The sequence below is a fragment of the Choloepus didactylus genome, chromosome 1, assembly GCF_015220235.1.
Source record: "Choloepus didactylus isolate mChoDid1 chromosome 1, mChoDid1.pri, whole genome shotgun sequence".
Classification (NCBI taxonomy): domain Eukaryota; kingdom Metazoa; phylum Chordata; class Mammalia; order Pilosa; family Megalonychidae; genus Choloepus; species Choloepus didactylus.
Window position 1 is genome coordinate 249,512,857 of NC_051307.1, and position 19,023 is coordinate 249,531,879.

The following is a 19,023-nucleotide window of genomic DNA, read 5'->3' on the forward strand; positions in this document are numbered from 1 at the left end:
TGAAATCCCATTATTTTAATTTGCATTTTCCTGTCTACTAATTTAACCATCTTTTTATATATGTGGTGGACATTTGGGTTTGCTCACCTGCAAATTATCTACTCAAATCTTTTGCCTGTTTTTAGATTGTTCATCCTTATCACTTTGTGAAAACACATGGTATCTTACAGATATAGCTTAGTTTTCTGTAATATAAACATTTTTCCAAATCTAGCATCTGTTTGCTAATTTTATGGCATCTTTTACCCTACAAATACTTGATTTTAAATTTTTTTATTTTTACATTTCCCAATTCCTCTTTCTCTCCCCCTCTTCTTTCTTCTTTTAATAGCTTTTTGGTTTCCAGCCAACATTAAGAGGTTTGTTACTGCCCTCCACAGTGTTTGTATAATTTTAATAGATTTTTATGGCTTTTCTTTTTATATTTAAGTCATTAGTATATTTGGAGTTTATTTGTGTATATTGCACAAGATGAGAGTCCAATGTGATTGTTTCACAGCTCTACCAATACTATTTATTAAATAATTCCTTATTTTCTCACCAAGTTGAACCACAATCTTTCACATATATATACAAGGATCTCACTTGATTCCTTATTCGACTTCACTGGTCTATTTGTCATATTGACTTAAGAGTGGTTTTATCCTGTTTTGGTATCCAGTTTGAAAAATCCTCTCTTACCATATTTTATACTTTTCTTTGTGATTCTTGGCATTTATTTTTCCATATAAACTTTAAGATCATCTTATCCAATGGGGAGAAAAATCCTATTGGGATTATAATGAAAATTGCATTAAATTTTATATTAGCTTTGGAGTAATTAAGTGTTTAATAATTATTGTCTTCCTATTCAAGAACATAGTCATGTTTTCCATTTTTTATTGTTTTGCTTTATGTCCATCAGTAAGATTTCTTAGTTTTTTAAGTTTCTGTGTTCATTAAATATATTCTTAAATTTAAAAATAATTTTCCACCTCCATTTTTACAGGTACTTATGGAAAGAATTAGAAAATGACTTGTTTTAATGTATCTTATGTTCAACCATCTTAAATTTTCTTATTGAGGAATAATTTATGTACAGTAAAAAATTCTCTCTTTTTAAGTGTACAATTCAATGATCTTTAGAATTGTGCGACTATCATCACAATCCAATTTGTATTTACTCCCATTCCCATCCTAGCCATGGCAACCACTAATCTACTTTCTGTCTCTATTAGAGGTTTGCCTTTGTAATAGTCTCTTGAGTTTTGTAGATGTAATTATATTATACTATACAGAAGTCATTTTATCTCTTTGTTCTAATGTGCATTCAAATTATTCCATGTTTTTATTTTATTGCATTTACCACAACATCCAAAACAATGTTAAATAACAGTGAGAGTGGGCATGCCTCTTTAGTTAATGATTTTAATGAAAATGATGTTATTGTTTTGTAGTTTAGGATAATATTTTCTGTTAATTTTGGTATATAGTTTTTCTTAAGCAATTTCCCTTGATTCCTGGAGCTTTTAAGAACAGCTAATAAACTTGGCTACCTTTTCAATATGTATGAATAGAATCATATGAGTTTTCTTCTTTAGATTTCCTGAATATTCAGCCACTGTTTCATTTTTGGAATAAACCCTGCTCAATAGTATTTCATTGTTTTGAAATGTTACTGATTTGTTTGGCTAACATTTTATGTAGAATTTTTATATCTATATTCAAAAGTGAAATTAGCCTATAGATTTCCTGCAAGATTTAAAAAAAAACAAATTTGGGTTTCATAGTTCTGCTGACTTTTTATACGAGATGGAATTTTCTATCTCTTCCAGTGGCCTGAAATAGTTTAAATAGCATTAGAATTGTCTTAATTATTTGTTCATTCAGCTCTGAACCCAACTGGCTCTGGTGCCTTATTCAGGGAGAGATTTCCTTCATTATCACATTTTCAATATCCTCTATGGTAACTTTTAATAAGATTTCCAATCCTTTTATGTTGTTTTTTTTCCCCTTTTTTGGGTTAAGTTTTATAATTGATGTTTTTCTAAGAAATCATTAATTTCATCTAGATTTTTAAATTTGTGCCACAGTTGTACATTTAATTTTCATCTATATATTCTTTTTATGTCTCCTTTGTCAGTCTTTTATTCTTGTTTCTGATTTTATTATTTTATATTTAATAATTTAATATTTTGTTTTTATCAATTTTCTCTTCCTCATTTATTTTGCTTTCTGAAGCATAGAACTGAGTATTTTCTTTGTTTTTTTTACTTTGTTTTATTTAAGTATGGAATTTTATTATAAAGCAGTCCCCTTTTGACTGTTTTTAGGTAATCTACATTATTCATTTTGATAACTTCCCTGATCCAATATTTAGAAACATGTTTTCAATTTCCAAATACATAATGCTTTTTGTCCTCTTTTTATAGTTTCTAAGTTTGTTGAATCATGATTAATAAATTTTCTCCTTTTTTTGACATAATTGATTTCATGATAAATTCTTGCAAATGTTTCAGGGACATACAAAAAAGTACATTCTCTAGTTTAGAAATGTAAAATAAAAGGTCTATCTCTCTAAATGCCCTCCCCACAAATATATAGCTATAATCAAGTTTGATTCCTCTATTTCCTTACTTTAAAAAAAGTTGAATTAAATTTATATAACAGAAAACAATCATTTCAAAGAGTAAAATTCAGTGGCATTTAGTCCATTCACAATGTTGTGCAACCACCACATTTATCAAATTCTAAAACATTTTCATCATCCCAAGTAGAAATCCCGTGCTCATTAATCAGTCCTGCCCATTTCCCCCTCCCCTGGTACCTGGTGGTTCTTCTTTATGTGTCTATGAGTTTGCCTATTATGGATATTTCATATCATTGGAAACATACAATATATGATCTTTTGTGTCTGGTTTCTTTCACTTAGCATAATGTTTTTAAGATTCATCTATGTTGTAGCATGCGTCATTCTTTTTATGGCTGCATACTATTCTATTGTATGTATATTCCACATTTTGTTTATCCATGCATGAGTTGATAGACATTTGGCTTGTTTCCACTTTGGCTGTTGTGAATAATATTGCCGTAAACTTTTATATACAAATATTTTTTGAGTACCTGTTTTTAATTATTTGATATGATAATTCTATGTTTAACTTTCTGAAGAAGAACCCATCTGTTTTCTACAGTGGCTGTACCATTTTACATTCCCACCAGCCATGTACAAGGATTCCAGTTTCTCCACATCTTCAGCAACAAATTATTGCATAATTTTTATGTAATAAAATTTACCATTTTAAGTGTACAGTTTGATGATCTTTAGAATCATGCAGCTATCATCACAATCCAGTTTGCATTTACTCCCATTTTCAGGTCATCCTGTGGCAACCACTAATCTATTTTCTGCCTCTATTGTAGGTTTGCTTTTTTAATAGTCTCTAGAGTTTTCTGGTTATAAATCATTTTATCTCTTTGTTTCCTAAGTGCATCCAAATTATTCTATATTTTTATTTTATTGCATTTACCACAACATCCAAGACAATGTCAAATAACAGTGACAATGGGCATGCCTCTTTAGTTAATTATTTTAATTAAAATGATGTCATTGCTTTGTGGTTATATAGAATATTCAAGAGCAGTGGGACAATTTCAAAATGTGTAACATGTGTAACTGGATTGTCAAAAGGAGAAGAAATTGTTCAAGTAATAGCGATGGAAAAGTTTCCAAAATTAATGACCTGACATCAAACCACAGATCCAAGGAGCTCAGAGAACACCAAGCAGGACAAATACTAAAAAATATATCCTTAGGTATGTCGTATTCAAACTTACAAAACCAAAGGCAAAGAGAAAATATTAAATGAAGCAAGGGAACATAAATACCTTACCTGTAGAAGAAAGCAGATAAAAATCAAACCAGACTTCTCATCAGAAACCATGCAAGCAAGAATAAAGTAGAATGAAATACTTAAAGTGCTGAAAGTTTAAAAAAAAAAAATCTGCCAACCTAGAATTTTCTATCAGATGAAATTATTTTTCAAAAACCAAATAGAGAGTCTGGTCCACTGATGGTTGGAGGGGCAAGGTCCCTTATCCTCGCGATTTGGGGTTGGGCCTGTGAGCCAGTTGGAGTTGCAGTGGTGGAAATGATTGGGCTGAATGGAGGAAGAGATGTTGCTCTTTGTGGAACAGGTAACATCTCAAGGAACTGATTTAAATCCTAATGCCAAAGTATGGCAAGAAATTCTTCCTGGAAATAGTGATGTAACTCCAGTAACTCAAGGAATTGAACACTCTTGGCATGAAACAGCAGCCACATCAGGGTCTCATCCTGAGGATAACACAGAGCTTTCTGATGATATGTATAAGGAATATGAAGCAATTTATTCCTCATCTTGTGGAACCACAAGAGATACTACTAGCATTGAAAAACCAACTGATGGAATGAGTTTAGGACCAGAAGATCTGAATTAGCAAATATATGATGTTTCTGGAGAAAGCAATTCAGCAGTTTCTACGGAAAACGTAAAAGAATGTCTGAAGAAACAATTAGAATTCTTTCCTCAAGAGAAAATTTGCAAAGGGTCTTTACTTGATCTCTCAAATGGATCTCTCAATTTGGACAGTTGCCAACATGGAAGAAATAAAAAAAGCTGACCACTGCCCTGATCTAATTCTTGAAGTATTGATATTGTCCTCCGCGGTACAAGTTGATGAGAAGGGTGAGAAAGTAGAACCAAGTCATAAGCGTTGTATTGTTATTCTTAGAGAGATTCCTGAAACAACACCAATAGAAGAAGTGAAAGCTTTGCTCAAAAAAGAAAACTGTCCCAAAGTGACAAGCTGTGAGTTTGCACACAATAGTAATCGGTATGTTGCACACAATAGTAATCGGTATGTTACTTTCCAGTCAGGCACAGATGCACAACATCTTTTAGATACTTAAGAGAAGAAGTTAAAACATTTCAGGGCAAGCCAATTATGGCCAGGATAAAAGACATCAGTACATTTTTGCTAAGAATGGTTTTCAATTAATAGATTCTAGTGTGTATAGTCAGCCATTCAAACTCAAGCACAGTATGCTTCACCAACCTTTATGCAGCTTGTATATAATCCCCACCAACAGGACTCACTATAGTACTGAGCCTCAGTCTTGGTCTCCAAATCCTGCAGCTTACTTTGGAACACCACTGGCTCCCTTTCCCAATGGTAGTTTTGTGAATGGCTTAAATTCACTAGAGTCTTATAAAACAAATGCTGCTGCTATGAATATGGGTTGACCATTCCAAAAAACTCACGTGAATCCTCATTTTAGGTCATCCAGCAGTTCAGAACACTCAACAGAGGGCTCTGAGTTATTGGAAGATGGACCATTGAACAGATCTAGTTTAAGGAACTTTACAGCTGAATGGCATAACCCTAAGTAACAGGGCATCAGGAGCAAACATACCTACCAAAGGAGACTCCCACTTTGCAGGTGGAACAGAATGGGTACTAGGGTAGGAACACAGGTCAAAGATGATGAGAAGGTGACAGGATCCCAAGACCCTGTCCTGCAGCAACTGAAGCAAAGGCTCCAACACCAAGTTTATCTTATTAGCCTCAAATTTTCCTCCTTTATCTAGAAGATCATCAAGAATACCAGGTGAAGTTGCTTTGGAGGATAGAATGTCTGATGTTGTTAAAGGTGTCTACAAAGAAAAGGATAGTGAAGAGTTGAGAAATAGTTGTCCCATGGCCTGCAGAGGATATGCAGACAGACTGTATCTCTGTCCAACAGCTCAGTTTGAGTACAAGTCCTCCATGTGTAGCTCAACTTCCTGCATCAGGTACAACTCAGCGAGAAAAGGATCAAATAGAGGATTCCACTGGTCAGAAGGCTGTTCTTAACCAGGTGACTATACTATTTTCTTCACTGAGTACTGCACAGCCATCAAGGACAAATACTGCTTCACCATGTAATAATAATACAAATGCAGCTGTAGCTGTGGCCCTACAGGAACTCCAAAAGCTAAGCTATGCTGAAGTGTGCCAGAAGCCCCCTAAAGAGCCATCTTCAGTTCTTGTGCAGCCACCATGAGCACTTTGCTCCAATGTAGTATCTTCTACCAAAAATGAAGAGAATGCAATTCCGGAGAAGTCCATTGAGAAACCACATGAGAGGCCTGAAGCAAGGGCTAGTGAAGGTTGTTCTGGCTTCCAAGGCAATACCATTCCCAGGGGAGAAGCTGGAAATATCCGAGAAGAGAGACGCCAGTTTGGCCATAGGTCTATACCTCAGGGAGAGACTTGACGAAATGGCAAAAAGCAATGTGTGTCACCCAGATCACCAAAGTAACCAAACAACAACAACAAAACCCAAAACTATTCAAAAACTCTCTCTTTCCAATTAAACTTGAGCCATGGCTATATTGAACAGTTTGGAGGTGGGGGGTGGTGGAGAGGGGATAGCTAGGAAAGAAAAAGGAGAAAATAAGTCCTTAAATCATTATGGATTTTGGAGTTGTAAGCATTAGTATCCCAAAATTCATCTCTAAAGTGATTTTAAAATTCTGGAGGATTCCAGTCAGAATACACACACACACACACACATATACATATACATATACATATACACACATATATATTCATATACATATATAAAAGTATAACTTTCCTATTTTTGTTTTTTAATTTAATTTGCAGAGATTTTCTGCCTTGTATCAATTTTGAGGGTTCAGATTTAGCTGGGAATAAAACATATTACACATCCTTCAATATAGGGCATGAGGGACTGAGAGTAAATATTTTTTGAAAAGTCCATTCTGTAAAATTAGAAATTGCTTTTTTAAATCTATTTCAAGCTTGGCTTGGAGAATGCCATTTCTGCCTAGATGGCCTTATGTTGCAAAGCAGATCATTGGCTGGGGAGCCCGTTGTGGGTGTGAATGTGTGTGAGACGGATTGAAGCCAAATCTGTTGCCATGTTAGTAAATAATTTGAAAACAGAATGTAATACTTCAGTAGAATTTTTTTCCAGTTTGAAACTTTGTTTTTTTTGACCATACTAATATTTCATTCAGCAAGCTGTTAAGCTCTGGTTGTACTGGATATGTAACTACCAGTTGGCTTGATACTCAGAAAAAGAATAGGGGTTATGCAAAAAATGGAAAATTTGGTCTTAGACCTGAGTGGATAGGTCAAATGGACTTAAGAGATTTAAACTGCCCTGTGATTTTCCCTCCTATAATGGGAAGCATATTTTTGTGTGTTACTTCATTTGTTATTCTCTGTACTTCAACTGCCCACCCCCAAAAAGCAAAATGACCTCCCACCTACAGAATTGTATGTTTCTAACTGCTTTGACTGTCTAGTAACATTCATATAACAACTGTTCCAAACTTCTGAATAAGATGTTGTTGAAATAATTTACTCTTGTGTGCACGTATTTAGAACTATAGTTCCAAGAATGGTAGGGCAGCCTGTCCCTACAGTAATTTATTTGTGTTAGTGTTAAAAATGAAACCTGTAACTTACTCTTTAAAGTGTTAAGTAGTGTAGTAGTGAAAAGTTTTTCTAAAAAAGGTTTAATTTGGGGGAAACTTTTTTCTGATTACAGTATATTTATCACTTTCCTTACTCCCCTTTTCCAAATTCACCGAAAAAGAACTAGCATGCCATGATATTTTTGAGATAAGGTGAAAACGATGATTGAAGAAAATTAATGCATAATTTCTCAGTGAATAAAGTTGTGGCTCTTACATATTAAATAGGCAACTTTGCATTTTCAGAAAATGATTGCAATATAAAAAAACATGTTGAATTAATCTGTTTTAAGTCACGTGATGTTCAGAGTTCTATGAAAGGTGGAGTTTTTTTTTTATGGATAGTTTGTAGTAGTAATAACTGTCCCTTATTAGGGAATTTCATATGTACAAATTTAAACTGCAAATTGTAAACACTGGAAAGCCCCATTGTGACATAAAATAAACATCTTAGTAATATATTAAAATGAATGTAAATGGAGGTTTAAAAATCACATTACTGTGAAACTCATCTTCCAATATTAAGCTTGGAGATTTGCATTAGGAGGTAACTGTTAAAAGCTTTGAAAACGCTGCACGTTTCTTTTCTGTACAAGCCAGAATTATTATTTCTTTGTAACTTATTATTCTGCTTGGCAATTGCTTTTGATTTGATGGATTGATAACATGGTATAATATATTTAAGCAGTTTGAAGCTATTAGTTTCTAACACTTTTAAAAAATCATCTATTAGGTGAAACATACAATAAAACTACCTGTGCAATTTGAGAAAGTTTAGTTCTTTTTAGAAAAAAGTATTAATAATCATTGATTACATGTATGGCAAAAGTGCTTATTTTAGTTTACTTAGATAATACTGCAGTTTGGTGGAAATGATGTGTTAACACTTTGTGAATGCATTGGATTTAAGAGAATAAAAATTTTACACACATGAAAATCCAAAGAGAAATAGAGGTTTCTAAGTCAAACAAAAACTGAGGGACTTTACTGCCAGCAAAACTTCCCTCCAAGAAATCTTAAAAGAAGTTCTTCAGAGAGAAGGAAAATGACATAGATCAGAAACTCAGACCTACATGAAAAAAAGAAAAAGCATCAGAGAAGAATTAAATGAAAGTACAATAAAATTGCTCATTTTTCTTATTCTTAACTGATTCAAAAGATAATGTTTGTTCAATGTGATAGATTAATCTATTGTGTTATTATAACCTATGGGTCAGGGAAATTAATACAGCAATTTTATAAGGGCAGGAGGGAGGTATTGGGAATACTCTAAGTTACCTGCACTGACTGTGAAGTAGTATAGGATTATTTGAAGTTACCTTAGATTAATTGTAATGTATATTGCAGATTCTAAGGCAAACAACAAAAAAATTTAAAAAGAAGTGCAATGTGCTGAAAAAGGAGAGAATATCTAATTCTATAAAACACTCAATTAAAACCAGAGAAATCAGTAAAGGGGGGGGCAAAGAAACAACAAACAAGTTCAAAAATAGAAAATAGTTACAAACATAATAGTATTAATACAACCCTATCAATGGCCACTTTATAAGTGAATGGACTAAATATACCAACTAAAATATGGAGATTTCCAGACATATAGCTATATGTTGACTATAAGAAATGTGCTTTAAATATGAAAACACATATCGGTTAAAAGAAAAGGGGCAAAAAAGTGAAAATGGCAGAGTAGGGAACTCCAAAGTTTCATGCTTCCACAAAGGCAATGAATAAACTGGCAAAAACTGTCAGAATCAACTTTTTGAAATTCTGGAAACAGATCAAAACCTTACGGCAGTCAGAGGAATGCTTAATCAAGGAAAACCAGCTGAATCTTAGTAAGAGCATTTTGTGGCATTTTAATTCACCCTGATATTATCCCCTAATTACCAGCTCAGTGGTGGTTCTGAAGATAACAGCTTGCATTCTTGGTACATGCACTTGAGAAAGCATAACAGATCTTACATTAAAAAAATTTTGGTTGTTTATTTTGACTGTCTTTTTGACTTTTAAAAGGGCTTGCTTCTTTTTTCATTTTATGTGGAACTCTATCAGAGCTGAGGTGGCTACTCTGGGGTATTTGTTGAAAATATTTAAAGGCAAAAATTTAATAGCCACTGCTGCCAGCAACAAAGGACAACAATTGGGGAAACACTAGACAAACCAAAAAGCTTAAAAGAAAGGCTGTAGGATGAGATGCATTGGGGAATAAAGGCTTTGATAAGCTCCCACATATTCATGGGAATCTAGAAGATCCAGTCCTGGGGCTTTGTACAGGCTCAGAAAAGACTTGAGAAGGCCCTATTCACTCACCTTTGGTTGACCTTCAGCCTCTACCAAGGGACAAAGGTAGACTAAGGCAGAGTTGTAAAGTGTGCTACAACACACATACATAGTCCCTCTGCAGAAACTGGGAGATTTTTCTTTATGCTCCAGACATTTAAGGAAACTCCTTTGAATCACTAGCTGACCACTAAGCTAACAGAACAGAAACTTTAGTGACAACACATGACAAGGAATACAGAATTTATAAAATTAATTCAGAAGAGTCATAAAACAAACAATAACTACAATAAATTGCAAAAAAAAAAAAAAAAAAACTTAGGAAGAGGGGAGAATCTGATTTCCAAAAGTGACACATTATAACATTTAAAATGTGCAGTTTTTAACCAAAAGAAACAAGAAAGTATGGTCAATACACAGGGAAAAAAATTAATAGAAATTGTCCCTGGCAAAACCCAGGCATTGGACTTACTGGAAAAAGGCATTAAGACAACTATTTTAAATAGGCTCAAAAAAACTAAAGGAAACTATGCACAAATAATTAAAGGAAATAATGAAAATTAATGTCTTACTAAATAGAAACTATCAATAAAGAGACAGAAAGTATAAAAAAGAAAAAAATAGAAATACAGGAGTTGAAAAAATACAGTAACTGAAATGAAAAATTCACTAAAGGGGTTCAACAACAGATTTAAGTAGACAAAAGAAAGAGTCAGTAAACATGAAGATAGGCCAATTGATAGTATCCAGTTTGAGCAGCAGGAAGACCAAGGAATGAGTAAAGTGAACAGAGCCCAACAGACCTTGAGACACAATCAAGTATACCAACATATACATAAGAAGAGTCCCAGAAGGAGAAGAGAAAAAGAAAGAGAAAGAATATTTGAAGAAATAATGGCCTAAAACTCCCTAAATTTGCTAAAAGACATGAATCCACACATCCAAGAAGCTCAGTGAACTCCAAGCAGGACAAACTCAGAGAGATCAACACCAAAATACATTATAATCAAACTGTCAAAAGACAAAGACAAAGGGAATCTTGAAAGTAGCAAGAGAGAAGCAATGTGTCATGTATGAGATAAAATTACTGATTTCTCATTAGAAGACCAGAAAGCAATGGGTTGACATATTCAAAGTACTGAAAGGAAAAAAAAAAACAAAAACTGTCAACCAAAAATTTAATATCTGGCAGTTATCCTTCAAAGATGAAAAATTAAGGCATTTCAAGATAAAAAACAGAGTCTTACCTCTAGTAGGTCTTACCTACAAGAAATGCTAAAGTAAATCCTTCAGATTGAACAGAAATGACACCAGAGAGTAATTTGAATTCACACAAAGAAATAAAGAACATCAGTAAAGGTGACTACATAGTTAACTATAAAAGTCTGTATTATTGTACTTTTAGTTTGTAACACCTCTTGTTTACTATTTGGTCTTAAAAACAACTTCATGAAACAATAATTATAAATCTGTGTTGATGGGTACAGGATATGTAAAGATATAATTTGTAACAATAACAACATAAGATATGTCAGATCTATATGGCAGAAATGTTTTTGTATATTATTGAAATTAAGTTAGTATTAATTCAAACCAGATTAATACAAATTAATACGTTAATTGTAATCCCTAAGGCAACCATTAGGAAAATTAAAGGTTTGTAGTAAAAGAAACAAGAAGATAATCAAGATGATATGCTAGAAAATACCTATTAATACAATAGAAGTCATTAATGGAGGAATTGAGGAGGAAAGATATGAGACATACAGAAAACAAGTAGCAAAATGGCAAAAGTCCTTTCTTATCAGTAGTTATATTAAATGTAAATGGCTTAAACTCTCCAATAAAAAAGCAGAGATTAAAAGGATAGATCTTTTAAAAACACAAAACATAAGCCAACTTTAGATCCCAAAACAAAATAGGCTAAAAGTGAAAAGATTGAAAGAGATATTACCTGCAAACAACAACAAAAAAAGGGAGCTGGAAGGACTATATTAATAACAGTTAAAAAATTAAGACAAAAATTGTTGGAAGACACAAAGAAGGACATTATATAATGATTAAAGGTTCAATACATCAGGAAGATAAAGCAATTATAAACATATATGCACCTAACAACATAACCCCAGAATATATGAAGAAAACTTACAGAAATAAATGGATGTATACACAGTTCAACAATAATAGTTGGAGTCTACAGTACTGCAGTTTTTTGTTTTGTTTTAATTCTTTTATTTTTTATCATTAATTTTAGTACTGCAGTTTTAATGATGGATAAAACAACTATACCAAAGATCAAGGAAGCAGAAGACTTGAACAAAACTATAAACCAACTAGATCTAACAGATGTATACAGAATTCCACCCAACAACATCAGAATACACACTCTTCTCCAGTACACAGGGAGCATTCTCCAGGAAGGACCACACAGTAGGCCACAAAACAAGTCTCAATAAATTTAAAATGACTGAACTCATGCAATACATCTTATTTGACTGTATAGAAGGAAATTAGAAGTCAATAACAGATTTAAATCTAAATTAATAAATATGTGGAAGTTAAATATCACACTCCTACAACCCATGGATCAAAGAAGACTATCAAGGGAAATTAGAAAATTCTTTGAGATGAATGAAAACAAAAACATAATATACAAAAACTTATGGGATGCAGCAAAAGCAGTACTCAGAGGGAAACTTATAGCTATAAACACCTATATTTAAAAAGGAGAAAGATCTCAAATCAATAATCTAGCTTTCTACCTTAAGGAACTAGATAAAAAAGAGCAAACAAAATTCAAACAAGCAGAAAGAAGGAAGTAATAAAGATTAGAGCAGAGATAAATGAAATGGAGAATAGAAAAACAATAGAGTGGCAACAAGATAAAAAAAATTGATTCTTGAAAGGATCAACAAAATTGACAATACTTCAGCCATCCAGAGTAACCAGCCTGATTGGGCACTCTGCTTCCTGGAGAAAGTGCAGTGGCTGTACCTGACTGAGTCCTTTAACCAGAAACCCCGGTCTTCTGGTGATCAGACCCAACCCAGAGACATGACCCACAGGACCCATAGGAAAGCAAGTGGGGCTAATTTCCCCTCAGCTAAAGGAGAAGCTGGAGGTAGAGAGAGTGCCCAAGGATAGACTGCAGCCATGAAGAGGACCAAGCAGGTGTAAAGATTACTATGAGATCCTGCAGGTGAGCAGAGGGGCCTCAGATGGGGACCCAAAGAAGGCCTTTCACAAACTGGCCCCCAAATTTCACCCAGACAAGAACCATGTATCTGGTGCCATTGAGGCTTTCAAAGCCATTGGTGCAGCATATGCAGTACCTTGCAACCCTGAGAAAAGAAGCAGTATGATGAATTTGGTGATGATAAGAAACAAACAGCCCAGCAAAACCACAAGCATGGGACTCCATTGTGGCTTCAAGGATGACATCTTCCCTAAAGACCTCTTCAACATGTTTTTGCTATTGGCTTCCATTCTAGTAATGCTGATGTCTAAAATAATGGCCACATGTACTACTCCTACCAGCAAAGGCAGGACCACAGGTAGAACCAGGGTGATGGTGGCCTGAAGGTATTTGTCCATCTGATGCCCATCCACAACCTGGTCCTCATGTCAGCTTTCAGCCAGCTCATAGTCCCTAGGCCACACTACAGTCTGAGCCTGAGGCTATGAGTGAACCTTCTCCATGGGTGAGTCATTGCCCACCTCAGCATTGTCTGCTATGTGGCAGACTCCTTCCCCAAAGAGTACACAAGCTCCAGCTTTAAAATGGTGGAATAGAATGTGGAAGATGATTGTATTACCAACCTCCAAAATAACTGCTGGAAGGAGAAGCAGCAACAGAAAGGCTTGTTATACTGGGTCTGCTACTTTGGCAACACAGATATGTAACACAAAGCACAAAGGATGGGTGCCCCAAGCTGTAACTGTCAGAGGAACAGGCCTCCCTGAATGGATAGCTCTGAGCCAGCCACACCACTGAGGTCCAAACTATGAAATACCTCAAGAATTTTTGTTGACATGAATGATCCAAGGTGATGGGCTGTATATTTAAGGAAAGGCATAAAAAGGAAAAAAAATTAAAATGGAATTGGAGGTCAAAAAAAATTGTGGGATGCAGTAAAAGCAGTGCTTATAATAAAATTTATAGCATTAATGCATATTTTCAGAGAGAAGAAAAGTCTAAAATCAATAATCTAAACTTCCACCTTAGGGAATTAGAAAAAGGAAAGCAATTTAAGCCTAAAGCCATCAAAAGAAAAGAAATAATGAAAAATAAAGTAGAGAGCAATGAATTTGAAAACAGGAAAACCATAAAAAAGAAATGAAACCAGATGCTTGTTGTTTGAAAAGATAAAAATGTTGATAAAACTCTAGCCAGGCTAATCAAGGAAAAAAGAAGACACAAATTACCAATTTCAGAAATGATGGAGGAGTCATCACTACAGATCCTGTAGTATCCCATATAAGAATATTATGAATAACTCTTTGCCCAGAAATTTGAAAACAGATGATAATTGACTATTTTCTTGAAATTAACAAATTAACAAAACTCACATGAGGAGAAATACATAATTTGAATTGGTTAATATCTTTCAAAGAAATTCAATTAACAATAACCTGCATTGGATTCACTGATGAATTCTACCAAAATTTCAGGGAAGAAATGATAACAATTCTTTACAATCTCTTCCAGGAAATAGAAGCAGAAGGAACACTCCTTAACTCATTTTATGAGGCCAGTATTACTCTGATACCAAAACCAGATAAACACATTATAAGAAAGGAAAACTACAGACTGATGCATTCCATTAACATAGAAGAAAAATCCTCAACAAAATATCAGCATATTGAATCAACAGTGTATAAAAAATGTTATACACCATGACCAATTGGGATTTATTCTAGATATCAAGGCTGTAATCTGCCAAATCAATAAGCTAAAGAATAAAAATCATATGGTTATATCAATTGATGCTGAAAAGGCATTTGACAAAATCCAATACCCAATAATGATAAAAGCTGTCACCAAACTAGGAATAGAAGCGAAATTTCTCAATTTGATAAAAAACATGTACCAAAAATCTACAGCTAACATCATACTTAATCTAACATATTTGACTCAACATATCATAATAACATACATGGGAAATTGGACACTTTCCCTCAAGAACAGGAATAAGGTTAGGATACCCCTTTTCAGCCTTCCTTCAATATTATACTGGATTTCCTAGCTAGTGCAATAAGACTAGAAAAGAAAAGGAAAGGAAAGGTGTACAGAAGGAGGAAATAAAAAGGAAGGAAAAAATAAAGCTGTCTTTGTTTGCAGACAACATGATTGTCTATGTAGAAAATCCCAGATAATCAACTAAAAGCTTTTGTAAGTGAGTATAGCAAGGTTGCGGGAAACAAGTTATGTTTACAAAATTGAATTTATTTCCTATATAACAGCAATGAACAATTAGAATTTGCAATTAAAACACAATACTCTTTACAATAGCACCAAAAAATCAAATACTTAGGTATAAATCTAACAAAATATATACAAATTTTATGTGCAGAAAATTACAAAAGAAGAAAGAAGATATAAATAAATGGAGGGAGATAATCCTTGTTTATGTATTGGAAGACTCAATATTGTTGAGATGTCAGTTCTTCCCAATTTGATCAGCAGATTCATGCAATCCCAATCAAAATCTCAGCAAGCTCTTTTGTAGATATTGACAAAATGATTCTAAAATTTATATGGAAAAGCAAACGACCCAGAATAGCCAACACAATATTCAGCTGCAGGACTGAAACTACCCAACATCAATACTTATGAAAAAGCTACAGCAATCAAAACAGCATGGAATCAGTGAAAAAAATAGACACATAAATCAATGGAACAGAATAAAAATCTCAGAAATAGACCCACAAAAATAAAATCAACTGACATTTGTCAGAGGAGAAAAGGCAATTTAGTGGAGAAAGGAAAGTCTTTTCAATAAATAAATGTCACTGGAAAACTTGACTCTCCATACAAAAAAAAAAAAAAAAAAAAAAAAGAATATAGGCACAGACCCTACATCTTTCACAAAGATTAACTCAAAATGGATCATGGAGCTAATATAAAATGCAAAACTATGTAAGTTCTAGAAGAAAACAGGAAAATAAATCTGTGAACTTGGGTTTGACAATCAGTCTTTATATAAAACATGAAAAGCACAATCCATGAAAGAAAAAAATAGATAAAATGGACTTTATTAAAATTTAAAACTTCTGCTCTGCAAAAGACACTTTAAAAATGAAAGGACAAGTCATGGACTGGGAGAAAATATTTGCAAAGTACACACCTGATAAAGGACTTGTGTTGAGAGTATATAAAGAGTCCTTAAAACCCCACCAAAAAACCTACCAAACTATACAATTACAAAATGGGCAAAATATCTGACAACACCTTACCAAAGAAGAGCTACAGGTGGCAGACAAACATATGAAAATATACTCAAAATCACTCATCATTAGGAAATTGTAAATTAAAACAATGAGATACCACTACATGCCTGTTAGAAAAGCTAAAATTCCAAACACTAACACCGCCAAATACTGTCAAGGATGGAGAGCAACAGAAAGTCTCATTTGTTGTGGGAATGCAAAATGGTACAGCCACTTTGGAAAACAGCTAAACATAGCCTTACCATATGATCCAGTAAGCAACTTCCTAGGTATTTACTCAAATGAGTTAAAAACTATGTCCACACAAAACTTGCAAGCAAATATTTATAGCAACTTTATTTATAATATCCAAAATGAAAGCAACCAAGATGTCCTTCAGTAGGTGAATGGATAGACAATCTTTGGTACATCCTTTCATTGGAATATTATTCAGCAATAAAAACATGGCTAACAAGCCACACAGTGACATGGATATAAATTAAATGACTATGGCTAAGGGAAATAAGGCAGCCTGAAAAGCCACATGCTACATGATTTGATTCCAATTATATGACATTCTTCAAAAGACAGAAGTATAGAGACAGTAAGAAGATCATTGGTTGCCAGAGGTTTGTAGGAAGAGGGTAGTGTTGAATAGGCAAAGCACAGGAAATTTTTAGAGCCATGAAACTATTCTGTATGATACAGTAATGGTGGATACATGGCATTATGCATTTGTCAAAACCCATAAAACTTTACATCACAAAGAGTTAACCTTAATTTATGCAAATTAAAAAAATCATTTATGAACTCAGGGCATTCCAGGAAGAAACGTAGATGGTAACAAGATGAACTATCACTACTGTTCTAGTTTGCTAATGCTGCCTTTTTGAAAAACACCAGAGATGGATTGGCTGTTATAAAAGGGGGTTTATTTGGTTATGCAGTTACAGTCTTAAGGCCATAAGTGTCCAAGGTAACACATTGGGTACCTTCACTGGAGGATGGCCAATGGTGTTTGGAAAACCTGTTAGCTGGGAAGGCATGTGGCTGGCATCTGCTCCAAAGTTCTGGTTTCAAAATGGCTTTCTCCCGGGATGTTCCTCTCTAGGCTTCAGCTTCTCTCCAAAATGTCACTTTCAGTTACTCTTGGGGCATTTATCCTCACTTAGCTTCTCCGGAGCAAAAGTCTGCTTTCAAAGGCCATTTCCAAAATATCTCTGTAAGCTTCAGCTCCTCTCTCAGCTTACATGCACTCTTCAGTGTCTCTCTTAGCTGTAGCCAGCTTGCTCCTTCTGTCTGAGCTTATATAGTGCCCCAGTAAACTAATCAAGGCCCATGCTGAATGGGCAGGGCCACACCTCCATAGAAATCATTCAATCAGAGTCATCACCTACAGTCGGGTGGGTTGCATCTCCATGGAAACACTCAAAGAATTACAATCTGTGAGTAATTGAGAAAGGTCTCTCTGGGAAGGAAATATTTCAGGTAAGGACAGAAAAATGAGAAAGAGAGAACCATGAAATGAGTGGAGAATTTACAGTTTGAAGAAGAGAGACCAGCTGGTGCAAAAGTCTGCGTGTCCAGGTCAGAGTGGGTAAAAGGAAAAAAAAAATAATGTGTGATAATGTTGAAGAGGTAGAGTGGAACTTGGTAGGGAGAGGAGAAATAAGGTGAGTTAATTTTGTCATATTCCTAAGGTATCAATATGTCAATGTTTGATAGGCAGTTAGACTTTGGGTCTAGACATAAAAAAATTTAAAAAATGGCTTAATAAAAAAGAATTACAATCTAATCAACACTAATATGTCCACCCACACAAGACTGCATCAAAGATAACGCATTTGGGGGGACATAATACATTCAAGCTGGCACCACTACCAAAACTCTATGAAACAATTTCCTTGCAAGGAGTGGAACAAAATGAATAGAGTCTATAAGACGATAGGCAAAAGAAACTACATAAGCACAGCAAGTTGCTTGCTGTGGGAGTATGGGTTAACAATTCTGCCACTGCTATTCATGTGCGTACTGGAACTGAACAATTCAGCAAATGGATCATGGGTGGTGGGAGCTGGATTTCTCATTGTTGGAGTGGGAATCTACAGTTAAACAAAAGGAAGAGGCTAGGATGGTCCATGTGCTAATGGATGGGAGTTGGCAAAATCAGTATGAACTCATGTTTAGCTTAATGTAGATACAGATGGCCATGTATAGAAATATTTATAGATATGTGTTCATCCACAGGTTAACATGCACACATGTATTTCTTTGCTGTGTCAGCTGAGAGCAATGAAATCCCAGTAGCAATGAGCACGTCTAACTCTCAGACCCTGGTTTATAATACTATTTCCCAATAAAAGGAACCAGGACTCATTGGAGAAATGGCTGATTGTAGAACTGGGGCTGGAAATATACAAGATGATCCTGGAGCATCTTGTATTGCCAAAAAAATAAGGAAGTGGTCAGAAATTTTTTAAAAATATGAAATACCTCCATTCATGGGGGTATGTCAAAGAGACACAGTACACAACAGAAAACACTCCCAGTGGACAGAACTGGAACAATTTGAGCCACAGAGTAAAGTAGTGTTGGACTGTAACCCAAAGTATAAAATGAATATCCATGAGTCCGTACTGATACAAATAAATGATTGAATAAGTAAGTAAATAGGGAAGAAAAGACAAATCTCCCTTGCAGAAGAATTCCATATAATTTATGTAGATATTCTGTCCTCAAGGAGGGGAGCATAAACCCCTACTCCTTAAGCATCAACTCTGCATAGCGATGTACTTCCAAAAGTCTG

General features: G+C 34.4%; 2 pseudogenes; both read left to right on the plus strand.

Moving 5' to 3' along the window:
• The first annotated feature begins 4,154 nt into the window (after window positions 1-4,154).
• LOC119529391 lies at window positions 4,155-6,301 on the plus strand (annotated as a pseudogene).
• Window positions 6,302-9,186: 2,885 nt separating this feature from the next.
• Window positions 9,187-13,759, plus strand: LOC119527215 (annotated as a pseudogene).
• Window positions 13,760-19,023: the final 5,264 nt, after the last annotated feature.